This window comes from Monodelphis domestica, chromosome 1 (genome assembly GCF_027887165.1).
Source record: "Monodelphis domestica isolate mMonDom1 chromosome 1, mMonDom1.pri, whole genome shotgun sequence".
NCBI classification, from domain to species: Eukaryota; Metazoa; Chordata; class Mammalia; order Didelphimorphia; family Didelphidae; genus Monodelphis; species Monodelphis domestica.
The window spans coordinates 326,652,098-326,667,366 of NC_077227.1; the positions used below are offsets into that span (position 1 = coordinate 326,652,098).

General features: G+C 37.7%; 1 protein-coding gene and 1 long non-coding RNA gene across 8 annotated transcripts in view; one reads left to right on the top strand and one right to left on the bottom strand.

Moving 5' to 3' along the window:
• LOC107651750 (uncharacterized) lies at positions 1-14,479 on the top strand. Its single transcript, XR_001628718.2, has 4 exons — positions 1-150; positions 262-313; positions 13,617-13,730; positions 14,361-14,479. It is a non-coding gene; the product is annotated as an uncharacterized LOC107651750 (long non-coding RNA).
• CCNK (cyclin K) overlaps positions 1-15,269 on the bottom strand; it is a 48,573-nt gene that overhangs the window by 32,979 nt on the left and 325 nt on the right. For 2 of the 7 annotated variants that reach the window (XM_056811299.1, XM_001367693.4), the window contains exon 1: positions 15,116-15,250. The exons of 1 other annotated variant lie outside the window; for it this stretch is intronic. The gene's annotated coding sequence lies outside the window, so the exon portion shown is untranslated. Of the gene's footprint in view, positions 1-4,587; positions 4,722-14,689; positions 14,827-14,952; positions 15,083-15,115; positions 15,251-15,269 lie in introns of those variants that run through there. 4 more of the 7 variants (XM_016431506.2, XM_016431507.2, XM_016431505.2 and 1 more) reach the window with 4 other exon arrangements.

Consider the following 15,269-nt stretch of genomic DNA (forward strand, 5'->3'; position numbering starts at 1 on the left):
ATTTCACAACTGAAGCTGCTCTTTTGTAACTTCCAACCCATTCCAAACCCTTTTTCTTTCAGGGTAATGAAAAGCACTGCTGCAATATAAAGCTCCACAGTCAAACCTCTCTGATGGAACAGATTCTTCTTTTGTAAGAACAGAAAACAGGTAAAGAGTTATATGTCAAAGTTGGTAAGAATCCTGGGGAAGTAGAAAGGTTATATGTTTATCTTGCCATGCTTGTCTCATTTTCTGTTATTTCTCTTTTTTTTTATGTAGGGCAGTATGTGATTTTTTTCAAAACTTATGAAGATACTTAAATCACAGAAAGGTAAAAGTTGTAAGATCCCTTTGAGATTGTCTATATAGTTCAAACTGATTCTCCATCTCTTAAAATTATTAATTTCTCCATTGGACACTTAAAAGGAATGTCCCCAAAATGAGACCAAGTAAATGCCCGAGTAAATTATCAGAGACCTAGTTGTACTGCTTAATCTATTTTGCAAGATTATACCACAGATTTAAAAAATAATATATATGCTTGACTATAAAAATGTTGCAAGGGAGGGCTCCTGGCTACATAAAGGTAATTATTTCATTGTTTGAGCATTTCCCTTATTTTAACATTAATTTAACTTAAGTCTTAGGTAAAGTCCAACTGCCTACAGGATATATCTAATTAAGTGGCCACTTTATATTTCGAATTCAACTTAAACTGAATTCATTATTCTTCTTTATACAAATCAGTACCCTATATCAAAATATCCTGAAACCCATGACTAGAATATGGCTCTAGAAGAGTACAAGATGTTAAGAAAAAGGGGAAGGGGTTCCTAGTATCACTGCACATTAAGATGATATACTAATATGAGGAAATCAAGAATGAGTTGGGGGAGTGTAGTGCATTTGAATGAAGATCAGTGGGGGGAGAAGCAAAAGTTATAGTCATCTAAGTATATAAACAGGGTCACTGCAGACAGAAGGGAAATAGGTATATCAAGAAATAGATAACAAGTCCTGCCTGACACAGAGGGATGACAAAGTGGAGGTGGCCAATTTTATTCATGCAGGCATCTGCTGGACCTACTTTTCTGAAAAGAAGGAACTAGTGATTTTCAAGCTTGCTTTAATGATAATTTCATACTTCAAATGTTTGAGAAATGAACAAGGAGAAATTGCATTATGGACTTGATTATCAATGATAAAGTTGCTGGGGTAGAAATATTAGGAAATGGAGGAAGCAAGGCAAAGTTTGACTACCCTCCAGATTTCAAAAGTTTCAGGGGAAGGTAGAGTGGTACAATGGAAAGAACATTAGCTCTGGAGTCAAAGAATTTAGGTAAAAAACCCACAGTTAGTGATTACTACCTGCGGCTGTTGGGCAGCCACAACCTCTATAGGTCTCATTTTTTCATCTATAAAATGAGGTTGGATTCAAAGAGCTCCTAAGGTGCCTATTCTGAAGATAGTAAAAGGAAAAATCAAAGATGGAGGAAAGAGGAGTGGTCTAAAGAGTGAATTCCCTCATACACACACATCAATAAACTTTTAAACAGTATCAGAGAACAAGAAACAAAAAAGGTGGTTTGAATTTTATTTTAGTCAAAAGATCAAGAAAAGATAATAAATGATGATTGCAATAGATGAAATAATAATAGACTCAATGGAGAAAAAAGTAGATCTGCTCTACTCTTTGTATGTCAAGAACCACATTGGTCTAGAAAAGAAAAATGGTTAATAAGGTTATATTTGTGAAAAGCAAGGAAACAGAAAGTTCCCATCTACTCTTACGTAAACACATTCCACTGTAATCTAAAAGAACTAGTAGATGTGATAGGTGAGCCACCGTTAGTGATTCTGAGAGGACAGGGGAGAAGAGATGCAGGGCTGAATGATAATAAATGTATTAATTTTCTAAAAAGGGAAAACAGTCTGAAAACCATAGGCTGGTGACCTTGTCCTTCATTTCTAGCAAAATTCTGAACTGTATTTATCACAAGTATGGTTGGGGAAAATCTAGAAAAAGAAAGTCATCTCAAAGAGATAAGCATAGCTGGACTAAGAACAGTTCATACTAGAAATGAACCCTATTACTTGAAACTTAAAAGTGATAAATAGGTGCCCCAAATCAGCTTCACAAGTAGAATACAGGGAAGTGGGGTTAGGAAAAGGTTAATTTACAAATGATTGGGGGGGCTCCCCCAACTTATTGCACAACAAACAATATGAATCAATGATGTAAGATATGGTAGTGATTAAAGGCTTGCTTGAGGACAAACCAAATGTCTAGGACTAGGGAAATTGAAAATCCTATCAGATCTTCCAGTCAGTATTCTGGGTGTGGTGTACAGAGCACAATTTAGCAAGGACAATGAGAAAGTGGAACCTAGAGTATTGATGGTGATCAATATGGGTGAATCTTTTCTTAAAGGAAAAGGGTATACTTATCCTGGAAAAAAAAAAGAATAATGACATTATTTAAAGGACTTTCACAAGGAAGAGATATTAGATTTATTCTGCTTGAGTAGAAGATACTAGAAATATGAGAGTGGAAGCTATGGAGAAAAAGATATTAATTTAAGGAAAAACTTTTGATTATAGCTCTCCAAAGGTGGAAAGTGCCCTCTCAGAGGCAGTAGGCTTTCACTCCTCAGAGGATTCAAAGCAATAATCAGATAATCACTATTTGGGGGTATAATTAATCAACAAACAAATATTTATTATTGCCAAGTATTGTGCTAGGCAATGAGGATATAACCAGAGTGAAAACAATGCTGTGAGGATGAAACTTACATTCTAATGGTGGAGACAATTACATACATAAGTATAGGTAGGTTTGTTATAACATGGGTTCCTAAAAATTACCATAGTATGCAACAGAAAAACCATAAGGGTTTACTGAGAAAATGGGGTTAGGGACACAGCACTCAAACTCAGTTTCAGGAAAAGTCACAGAAGCCTTGACTTGAAGAACCACACTGTGGGAATTGCATCACCAACAATGCTAGCTGCTGCCCTGTGGAGGACAAAGGTGGGATTTACCAGTGACCAGGAATATGAAACCTTTGGCTTAAGCTTTCTGTGAGGTGTCCAAGTAGTAACCCCTCACCCCCACCCCTCCAGACCTCCCCCATTTCCACTGAAGCAGTTTCTAAACTAAGGGACCTGGTTTTCATTATATCTATTCTGAGGTGGAGCACACTGGGTATCTTGTTTTTCTTTCCTCTCTGGCTCAAGGAAAATAACCACTGCAGAACTTCCTTTCAATTGGAGCCAGTATCTCCTCTTTCCACAGGTTCTACCACATGCCAGTAGCATTCTACCCTAATATGTCTACAGAAGTATGCCACCCGCCCATTCTCAGATATAGTGGTACATTCTCCTTAATGACAAAATCCTTCATAAGCAAATACAAAATTGTTGCTATGCTCAAATTGTTTTTTAATATACCAATCCCACTGGAACAATTTAAAAAGTGTCACAGCAAAACTGATAAAAATATATATAAACAGTAGTTTCAGAGAAAAGGAACTAGCAACTGGGGGAATCAGGACAGGCTTCATAGAAATGGAGATGAAAAGAGTACAGGCTGCACAAGCAATTTTTGGATCATTAAACTGATCTGAGGTCCCTTCCAATTCTTAGATTCTGAGGAAGATACCATTATTCAAAGATTCCTACCTCTCGCTCATTACATTCAACACAACACTTGTTCACTTGTTACAAGTTCTACATCTTTCTATAGAGGATCAATGAAACATTTTTAAAAATGCATAGAAAAGACCGGATGTTCAGACAAGCAGCATAACATTGAAAGTAACATATGAACTATATGTACTTTTAAGAAAGTAAAGCTGTATGCTTTCAACAGAGATTCATGGCTTCTGTTTTTTTTTTTTTTAAACCCCTACCTTCTGGCTCAGAATCAATACTACAGTACTAAGGCAGAAGAGCATTAAGGAATATGAAATGGAGGTTAAATGACTTGCCCGGGGTCACACAGCAAGGAAGTATCTGAGGCCAAATTTGAACCCAGGACCTCCCTTCTCTGGGCCCATCTCTCAATCCTTTGAGACACCCAGCTGCCCTCTTTTTATAATATATAGTTTTTCTTGGTGTATACATTAAATTCTGAAAAAAGCGGGGGAAATACTCTGATTCACTACTTCTCTTATTTTTCATATATTTTAGATCAGAGAGTGTGTGTATATGTATATATATTACTGGGTTTTCCTACTCTTCATTTAAAAACCCTCAAAAGTGATTTGAGAACAAGATATAATCAAATTCACTTATAAAATGTAAGAGGATCTCTAAGACCTCTTCAGTTCTATGACTCCATGAACAAGCTGCAAGGCAATGGTCTAAGTTTGAGGACCAGCTTAAATTTGGAATGGCTCATTATTGCAAAGTTAGGTGAAAACTGGCTATTTTGCACCGTATGAAGCCATTTTCTAAGATGGGTATGGGTTTGCAAACTGCTTGGGTTGAAGAGGTATCAATGCCAATTAAACCAGAATACTTCAAACTACTTAACTGGATCCAAAATCTCACCAATGCAAGTACTCCCTTCAGTAATCCAGATCACAGCCCATTTCTACTTACATGACTCTTGTTCATGTCCTCCCAGAAACCCTCCAGTGACTGCTCAAAGCCTTCCTTTGGGTGGTTTAGTTTGAAATTAGTATTAGTGAAGAATTCAGGATGTCCATCTCTTCTGATCATATATTCACTGAATTCTAAAGGATAGGTAACAGATTTAGAAAGGACCTGAAAAGTTATCTGTTCCAACTTCCTCATTTTATAAATGAGGAAACTGAAATTCAAGATCTTAAACAGCTTGCCCACAGACACATCCATATAGATGTCAGAACCAGAGCCTTTTCCACTGTTTCATGCTACTTCCTTTGTCACTTAAGCTGAATTGTTAATAATATGCTCAACCCAACCCAACCTGAATTCACAATACACTCCTCCATTGTCCTTTGGGCAACCATTATTATGATTCTTCAGATTTCATAGATATATTGCACCAATAAAAAAATTGATATTTTTAAAATGAGTTAGTTCTTATTACAGAAAGTGTTATTCAATTATCCAAATGTCTAGAACAGAGATATGTACTTTTCTGTTTTAAATTCTGTGTCTTTAGAGTAAGTTTTTCTGATAAAATCTAATTTCTAATTGATTGGAACTGATTCACACATGACTAAGAGCTCCTCTTCTTCTAGATAAAAACATGGCCAAAGGATAAGAACAGATAGCTTTCAAAAGAACGATGCCAAATTATCAATAATTATATGAAAAAATTCTCCATCAACAATTAGAGAAATGCATATTAAAGCAAGTCTAAAGTTCTACTCTACACCTACTACACTTGACAAACCTTACAAAAGAGGTGACAAATATTAAGGACTATGGGGAAATTGGTACATCAGTGCATTGTGAGTGGAGTTTTGAATGGATCCAGTCATTGTAGAAAGCAATGTGGAACTATAACCCCCCCCAAATTACTAAACTTTGTATACCCCTTTGAATCTTATCAATAAGAGGCCCATTTCCAAAACATTTTTTGCCACTTCTTCTCACAGCAGCCAAAAGTTTTGTTTTTTAATTTTATTTAATTAATTTAGAGTATTTTTCCAAGGTTACAAAAATGGTCTTTCCCTCCCCTCCTTCCACCCCTCTCCTGTAGCTGACACAATTCCACTGGGTTTTACACATGCCATTAGTCAAGACCTATTTCCATATTATTGATATTTGCCCTAGGATGATTATTTACAGCCTATAACCCCAATCATATCCCCATTGACCCACGTGATCAAGCAGTTATTTTTCTTCTGTTTCTATTCCTACTGTTCTTTCTCTGAATGTGGATAGTGTTCTTTCTCCTAAGTCCTTCAGAACTGTCCTGGATCATCAATTGCATTGCATTGCTGCTAAGTCCATTACATTTGATTGTACCACAATGTATCTATCCTCCCTGTATAAGGTTTTCCTGGTTCTGCTCCTTTCACTCTGCACCAATTCCTGGAGGTTGTTCCAGGTCACATGGAATTTCTCCAGTTCATTGTTTCTTTGAGCACAATAATATTCCATCACCAACATATACCACAATTTGTTCAGCCATTCCCCAATTGAGGGCATCTTCATATTTCCCAATTTTTTGCCACCACAAAGAGCATGGCTATGAATATTCTTGTACAAGTCTTTTTCCTCATTATCTCTTTGGGGCACAAACCCAGCAGTGCTACAGCTAGATCAAAGGGCAGATAGTCTTAGTGCCCTTTGGACACAAATTGCCTTCCAGAATGGTGGGATCAATTAACAACTCCACCAGCAATTCATTTAATATCCCAATTTTTCCACATCCCCTCCAACATTTATTACTTTCCTTTGCTGTCATGTTAGCCAATCTGTTATAGGTGAGGTGGTACTTCAGTTGTTTTGATTTGCATTTTCTGATTATAAGAGATTTAGAACACTTTTTCATGTGCTTATTGATAGTTTTGATTTCTTTATCTTTATAAATGAGTAATTTGACCTTTGTCAGTTTTTTGTTATGAAGATTTTTTCCCAATTTGTTGCTTCCCTTCTAATTTTGGTTGCATTGATTTTGTTTGCACAAAACCTTTTTAATTTAATATAATCAAAATTATTTATTTTACATTTTGTAATTTTTTCTAACTCTTGCTTGTTGGCGCCTTAAAGTTTTTCCTTTCCCATAGATATGACAAATATACTATTTTGTGTTCACCAAATTTACTTATAGTTTCCTTTTTTTATATTCAAGTCACTCACCCATTCTGAGTTTATCTTGGTGAAAGGTGTGAGATGTTGATCTAAACCTAATCTCTCCCACACTGTCTTCCAATTTTCCCATCAGTTTTTGCCAATTAGTGGATTTTTGTCCCCAAAGTTGGCACCTTTGGATTTCTCATAGACTGTCTTGCTGAGCAGCCAAAAGTTTGAAATGGATTATCTTCCTACTGGGGAATGGCTAAACAAATTGCAGCAGATGAATATGATATCAGAAGAAATAAAAGGATCATTTTAGAGGAATCTGAAAACATCTTTGAAAAATGACACAGTAAAGTGAGCAAAATTAGAACAATTTAAAGGCTAAAAACAAATCTGAAAAACCTCAGAACTTTCATCAATGCAATACTAAACTATAAATCCAGAAGAATGGATATGAAACAACATGCTGCTCATTACCTGAAAGGTAGTGAACTAAATATGCAGGGACATAAGTTTTCAGACATGGCCAATGTGGGAATGTTTTTTATCAGACCACAACATGCCATATGTATTGTTAAGATTAAAATTTGTTTCTCTGCTAAAGGTATTATATTTTTATGAGGTTTACTTATGATTAAGAAATAAAGAAAATACCAAATAAGAAGCACGTGCAACCTACATTTTGCTGGCTAGGTAGAGAGCGCCTGTCCCTAGAAGCGGAAGCCGAGAAAGCAAGTAGGCAGAGCCCCTTTAAATAATAATTTGTGATCTCGCACTCAGGTGAAATTCAGGGAGATTAGAGGGCAATCTGGTAACTAGCAAGGACTTCTGGGGATTGAAGTCTGGGGTTCAAATCTCCATTTTTACAGTATGTATGTATGTATGCATGTACTTTTAAACCCTTTCCTTCCATCTTAGAATCAATACTATTTATTGCTTCTAAGACAGAAGAATGGTTAAGGACTAGGTAATGAGAATTAATTGACTTGCCCAGGGTCACACTTGCCTGAGGTCGGATTTGAACCTAGGTCCTCCCATTTCCAAGCCTAGGTCTCTCTATTCACTAAGTCACCTAGTTGCCCTTTTATGTTTTGAGGATTTTATTTCGTTTTATACTTGTTCAAATGGGGCGAGGGGAGGGAAAGTATGGGTGCTTAAAAATGGGGGGGGGGCCTCTAAGATTCATTACATCTGTACCATTTTCTCTATTTTCTTAGTCTATACCGTACTACCTCAAATCAGGATTATTACAAGAGCTTCCTACTGTGTGAACCAATAGTCCAAATTCTTCCAAGAAGTCTGATTATCATTAGGAGAGTTCTGTAGTAGTCTTGAACTTGAAGCATACAACACAGTATCACATAAAAAGTGAAATATCTGGGAAATTCTTCTATTTGAACTTTGTAGTAGAACATCATCATGACAATAGAAATAAGGTTTCCCTCATTTTTTGTGTGTGTCTTAATTGATGCTAATTTAAACAATTATTTATTTTGCTGCATCTATCAAGGAATCTTATAATTCTGGGAGTTATTTACATAGGAGTCACAATTAAACCAATGAGTCTGCATAAGGTTATTAAGTGAGAAGCAAAGAGGCTTAGGATAGAACCTTGGAGAACACCCAGTTAGGAGAGGTAGTGTATGAGATGAACCAGCAAAGAAAGCCTAGTTGTCCAAAAAGTATGAGGCAAATCAATAATGTTATGAAAGACCAGAGTTTTAAAGTTTATATTAGTCTACATGCTACTATATAGTACTATAACTTGTCTTTCCAAAATATGGAAATAAGAAAATTGTGGCATATGACAAACTGTGACCAATGATTGGGAGAAAAGACAAGCATAATTATATGTGAATATTATAATATAACTCTTTTTGAATGACAAATGTGAAGAATAAAAAAACATAGGAAGACACAATATTGTCAAATTAAGAGAATATCTACAGTGACTATAAATGAAGTCAATAGCAAACAAAACTCACGGGTAATACGGCAGATGCTCCCTTATAATGATAAATCATTCATATAGGCATCTTTGTAATAGCAAAATATAGGAAATTGTGTCTAATAATTAGGTAACTAAAAAAATGGCATATGCTTATTACACTGTTATGATAAATATATGGCATATGATGTGATATAGAAGTTTTAAATGCTGAAACAAAACAACAAGAAATACTGGATATTTTCACTGGTGTACCTCCTACCCAGAATTCTCTGCCTGCTGACTTATTTAAGGTCCTAGATAAAATCCTACCTTGTAAGAGAGGCCTTTCCAGATGCCCTTTAATACTAGGCCTTTTTCTCTGCTAACTACCTACAAATTATCCAGTGTACATAGATTTTGAGCTCCCCAAGAACAGGGACAAGCCAGACTGTCTTGCCTTTCTATCTTCAGCACTTAGCACAGTGCCTGCACAGAATAGGCAATAAATGCTTATTGACTCAACACATATATGCAGTTGTTAAATCTTGTTATTTCTATTTCCACAGCATCTCTCATATGTATGTAGCCCCTTCTTCCCACAGCCACTATCTTAGCTTAGGCCCTCATTATCTCTTGATTGCCTGGACTTCTGTGAAGCCTCCTAATTATTCTGTTTGCCTCAAGCCTTTCCCCTATTCCAATCCATTTTGCCTCCTTTCAGCTATCACAGTGATTTTTACTAAAGCACAGGCCTGCCCTTAATCTCTCTCCTCTTTATCTTATTTAATTTACTCTATTCTGCCTCTCTCTTCCCTTTGCTCTCACTGCAACCCTCTTTTTCACCCCTTGATTTTTTTACATACCATATACAGATATACATTGTACCACTTTCATAATCATATCATTATACATCACATATATCATGTCATAATCAGCTTACTTCCCCACCCTTTCTAAATATATTCCTTCTCTCTGTTCTACTACTAAGAGTAGTTTTTGAGAATTACAAATATCCTCTTCTCAGTGTAGAGATACATACAATTTGACCTTAATGATTCCCTTAATTTTTCTCTTTCTTATTTATCTTTTTAGGTTTCTCTTGGATCTTGCATTTGGACTTCAAATTTCTTGTTTTGGTCTGGCTTATTCCTCAAGAATTCTTTGAAATCTTCTGTCTTATTCAATATCCATTTCTCCCTCTGAAAGAATATACCCAGTTTTGTGGGGAAGGTGACTATGGGTAGTAAACCTAGATCTTTTGCCTTTTTAAATATCATATTCCATGCCTTCCAATCCTTTAATGTAGACGCCACTAGGGTCCTGTGTGATCCTGATTGTAGCTCTACAGTATTTGCTCCCTGGCTTGGAGGGCTCTTGAACTTGGCTATTATATTCCTGGAAGTTGTTAGTTGAGCATTTCTTTCAATTAACAATTTTATTTTCTTATTTGAGGATATCTGGGCAGTTTTCTTCGAAAACCTCTTGTGATGGCCAAGCTTTTTAAATTTGTGGGTTTTGTGTGTGTGTGTGTGTGTGTGTGTGTGTGTGTGTGTGTGTGTGTGTGTGTGTGTGTGTGTGTGTGTTTTTTATCATGGCTTTTAGGTAGTCCAAATTCTTATAGTCTCTCCTGGATCCATTTTCTAGGTCAGTTGTTTTTTCAATAAGCAACTTTAAGTTTTCTTCTATTTTTTTTTCATTCTTTTAGTTTTGTTCTAGTGTTTCTTGATTTTTCATGAAATCATTCTTTTCTAGTTGCTCAATTTTAATTTTTAAGATCTGATTTTTCTCCATCAGCTTTTGGGTCCCCCCCCCCCATTTTTTCCATTTCTCTTCCCCACTTTCCCTCTGCCTCTCTTAACTGGTTTTTGAAGTCTTTTTTGAGCTCTTCCAGAATCTGTGTCCAATTCATAATTTTCTTTTGGACTTTTGTGTGTGTTTGCTTTGGTTTCATTGTCCCCTTCTGTGTTTGTATCTCACTGTTTGTCTCCATAAAAATTCTTTAGTTATGTGCTTCTTTTTTGTTGTTTTCTCATTTTCCCCACCTTTTTATAGGTAGGCTCTTTTCTGGAAGGTTAGGGTACCCTCTTAAACCTCAGTCCTTCCTTCCATTAGTTTATTTTTGGGGTTTCTGCCAGTTTTAGTTCTTCAGAGATGGTATGATGGTCTGATGGCTGGGAGATCCGAGGGCCTCCTCCCATTGCTAATTCAATTAATCCTCAAGATGAAGATCACTTAAAGACTTGCTTCAGGTTGAGCATAAGTTTGATCTCACTCCAATCTTGATCAGGTTAGGGGCTGCTCAACTTTTAGTCCCAGGTTTAGGCTTAAGTTTTTGGTCTCACCCTGTACTTGATCCAATAAGGCACACAGCTGATTGCCCTATACCCCTTGACAAAAAGATCCAGACCCCTCTCTTGAGTCAATTGACTACCCTGAACTGGTATCTACAACCTCACCACAGGTCCAGACTGGGATTACTAGTTTTGCTCTGGGACCACACTGATCAGACCACTTCAGCACACGTTGTTCTGGGCTGGGATTCTGGACTTCACCATAGTTTTGAATCCTCGAGGAGTGTGCTTTGGCTTGGACCTCTATTTGCCCAGGCAGGGTCTCAGGATTTGAATGTTGGCTTGATCTTAGGTTCCTAAACTGGAAAAGCAGATGTGGGGTGGGGGTGTGTGTGGCTTACTATTCACTCTTTGCTACAGTCTTACTGACTATGCTCCCCTCTTGCCCCAGATGTCCTCTGCCTTTCTTGTCTTACTTTTCTTGAAAGTTAGTTTCTCTTTGTCTCTGTTGGTTCTTTCACTCCTGTATTCATTTTGTGGAATTATTTTAATATTAGTTGGAAGGAATTCTCATGGTGAACTTGAGCTTCTTTTCTCTACTCTACTATCTTGGCTCTGCCCCTGGAACTGACCATAATCTCAAAAAACTTCATTGGCTTGCTATTGCTTTAAATATAAATGCCTCTGGCATCTAAACTTTTTCACAATCTTCTTTCTAATTTTCTTGCACATTATTCCCTTTTACTCACTCATAGGGCCAGTTGTTCTAATGCTGGTTTTCATATAAAATAATCCATTTCCTATCCTTTTACCTTTGCAATGGCTATTCCTCATGCCTAGAATACTTTCCTCATCTCTGCCTCTTTGAATCCCTAGCTTCAAGTCTCAATTCAAATCCCATTTTTCTGCATGAAACACTTCCAGTATTCCCAGCAGCCTTTTCCTTGAAAGTTACTTAATATCTATATATACCTATATAGATATTATTATATAGATATTATATATATACATACACACACATACATATAAACACTAACACATTTATACATATAGCCATTTGTATACATATTAATTCTCTCATTAGAGTGTAAGCTCCTAGAGGACAAGGGCTATTTTCACTCTGTCTTTGCATTCCCAGTGTTTAGTACATGTCTGGCCCCAATGCTTAATAAATGCTTGTTTACTGATTCAGCCTCCATATTAGCATGTGAAATTATATAGGCAGCCCATTACTTTGGAAGGTAACCAGGATCATTGTTATGTGTACTTAACAGAAAGTGCTTCCATAGACCAAGTTATCTCCCTACTATTATCCACTATTTCTGGTTCTATTCTCTGTATCTTCAAAGCATAAGTAAATGATAGTTCTTCAGACATGTGAAGGCTTCTATGCAGTTTTCAATTCCTCAGGAGAAACCTTTGCAGTTCCTTCAACCAATTTTAGGAGAGTTGCTGAGAAAATAGCACTAATTCATTTCATTTTTATCAGTGTGGCACCCTGACAGAATACTATTCCTGACCTAGCATAACCAATGTAGACTACATTGGAATCATTACTTCCCTTTTCCTGGACACTATATTTCTATTGTGTCACCTCAATAATCTACAGTTAAAGATTTGTACAAGTAAGGAGTTATTCAGATCTTACTAAAGCCTATCAGAATTTCTAATCTCGACTCCATTACACAATACAGTAATTCTCCCAGCTTTGTGTCCTTTTAAAATTTAATAAACATGCCTTGCTTCATTCAACATTTTAATGAAGAAACTGAGGCACACATAAGACTTGCCAGGCATCTGAGTAATGAAAGATGGGTGCTTTGAACCCAGTTCCTTAGACTCCATCATTCTTCCCACTATAACACACTATCTTTACTAAGTTAACTACTTTAATAGTTTAAGGAAGGCCTCTACCAGTGGTTAGACCTTGAGGGATTTATAGGAAGATGCAGACAAAAACAGCACAGATGAGAAGCATGATTGGGTGGAGAGCTAGCTGTATTCTGGGAAGGAATATCCAATGAGATCATTAAGTTTATTTATACTGATGTATATATTTACTATATTTGGCCAAATACAGTCTATACTTCTAACGTGAGTGTTGTAAATATGCCACAAATTATCCAATTTAAAATATTAGTTTTTCAGCTCCAATAAAATTTTTCTATCATTGCTGCCTATTAAACTTTCACTGCCTTCTCAAAAAACTGTCATTTTTACTATCATTTTAAATACATGTACAAATTACAGGCCATCAGTAAACAATTATATAACACACTGAGTGCAGATTTGGGGGTAAATGTGGTTTTCATGTATTATGATGTAAACAACCTATAAAAATGTAAACAGATTTTACATTTAAAGTAACGTTAATGCAAGTGAGATATATGCATACACATAATCAGGGTTAATATATACATTGTGTTTGTGTGTATATATATACACCAAATAGCAAGTTTGTGTCTCAACCAAAAAATGCTGTATAAAGTTTCATTAAAATCTTTCTTAGGATTAAAGGACTAGAAGAAATTATGGCACCCAACACCCTCATTTTCTATACTGACAAAATTGAGTTTCAGAGAAGTGACTTGCCTATGGTGAGGTTTTAAGCAGAAAGGAATAAAATCCAGGTCCTCCAAATTCAGTACCTAACCTTGGTTTCTCTCTTCTAGAGTATTTTTAAAAACAAGAAAAAAAAGAATACTGCTACAGATAAAAGGAACCTTCTTAGTTTATTTCTTCAAGGAGCATGATGACTTAGCTGAAGTTCAGTTGAATTGGTCAAGGTAATTCAATACTGCGTTATTCATCATGCCAACAGACTACAGAAATTTAAGAACTGTGAACTTGGAATCTAGAAACCCCAAGTTTGTAACAACTTGAAACTGGGAGATCTCCAAGTTTGCTCTGGTCACATTTGGGTTTGGCCTGGAGGAAGGTCTCAGACTCATAGGTTTCAGACCACCCATAAACCTTTAAGTACCTGGTGGTCCCAGTTAGGTTAGTTAGTGGCAGTTAGCAGACTTAATCAGGTGTTAAGTGCCCTTTATGTCCTGGTAGTTTCTTCCACTGTATTAGAGTCCTTTCCCAGGTAGCCCAGCCCTTGGCTGGATCTGTCCCTTTTGTATCTATTGTAAAGCATCATCCTCTCCCGGATAATCCTGCCTTGTACTTCTCATTTCCTTATAGCCATAGCCAATCAACCATATTTCTGATTCCTCAGTTCCCCAAATTCTGTTGTTTCTCAGTCATCATCTAGCAAGGTAATACTCGAAGGGATATGTCCAGAGTCTCAGGGTGTAGGCCCAGTAAAGTTCTTGGCAATGGGTTCTATGTAGCAGCCGAATTTGGGCTTATTCCTTTTCTGATTAAAGACTTGTTTTTTCTGACTAAAGTAATTCTGTGTTTTTTTCCAGGTTAACAGAACTTATAATCAACTCCTGAAAACCTTTCCCCAGAATTTAGATGAACTATTCTAGGTGAAAAAAAAATAAAAACAGAAAAACCTTAAAGCAAAGTAAGGTTAAAGACAAAACGTTTAGTTTTGTAAAGGATCGATTGCCTTTGAGCTGCCTGAGGAGAGAACCATGATTTAGCCCGCTTCTTCAGGTGTTTTCCTTCTGGATTACTCACATTACCGGGCCAAACCCAGGGCTCCGCGCCCACTCCAGGCAAAACACGAGAGGGGGCAAGTGAGGGGAGAGCTGGTAAGGTGACAGACCAACCCAGAAGTCAATCATTGTACCTGTGGGGCTTCTCCGGGCCGTGCCTCAGGCGGGACGTTTCCTCCCAATTCCCCCTCCCCCCCAACCCGCGGCCACTCTTCCTTTGCCCCCCAAAAGTCCTCTTCCTCAGGGTTAGGAGGCGCCCCCAGGCTACGAGGGTCTCCAAGAAGTCAAGTCCGACTCTACCATACGGACCCTGGGCACCAAGGCCCGGCCCGGCCCCTTTCCTCTCGTTTGGGTGTCGGCGTGTCCCGAGCCCACACCCGAGGCCCGCTCTTTTTACCGACTGCGCCGCGCCGATCAGGCCAGGCCCGCGTCGTCCCCGTTAACTGTTTTCGGGGCTCTGCCGTTGCAGAATCAGGGCGGAGCCCTCACTCCCGCCCCCTAACACTCGGGCACGCGGGGCGCCAGGGCACGCGGGGCGCTCGCTCCGACCCTTCACTCACCCGCCACCTCCCGAAGTGCTCCTTAGCGACGTCTCTCATCGCCGACGGCGGCCATTTTGGACGCGGGATGCTAGGGAGCAGACGTCATTACGCGGCGTCCTCTTTTGGGAAACGTGAAAAACGGAGGAGGAAGAGGAAGAAGAGAAGGAAAAGA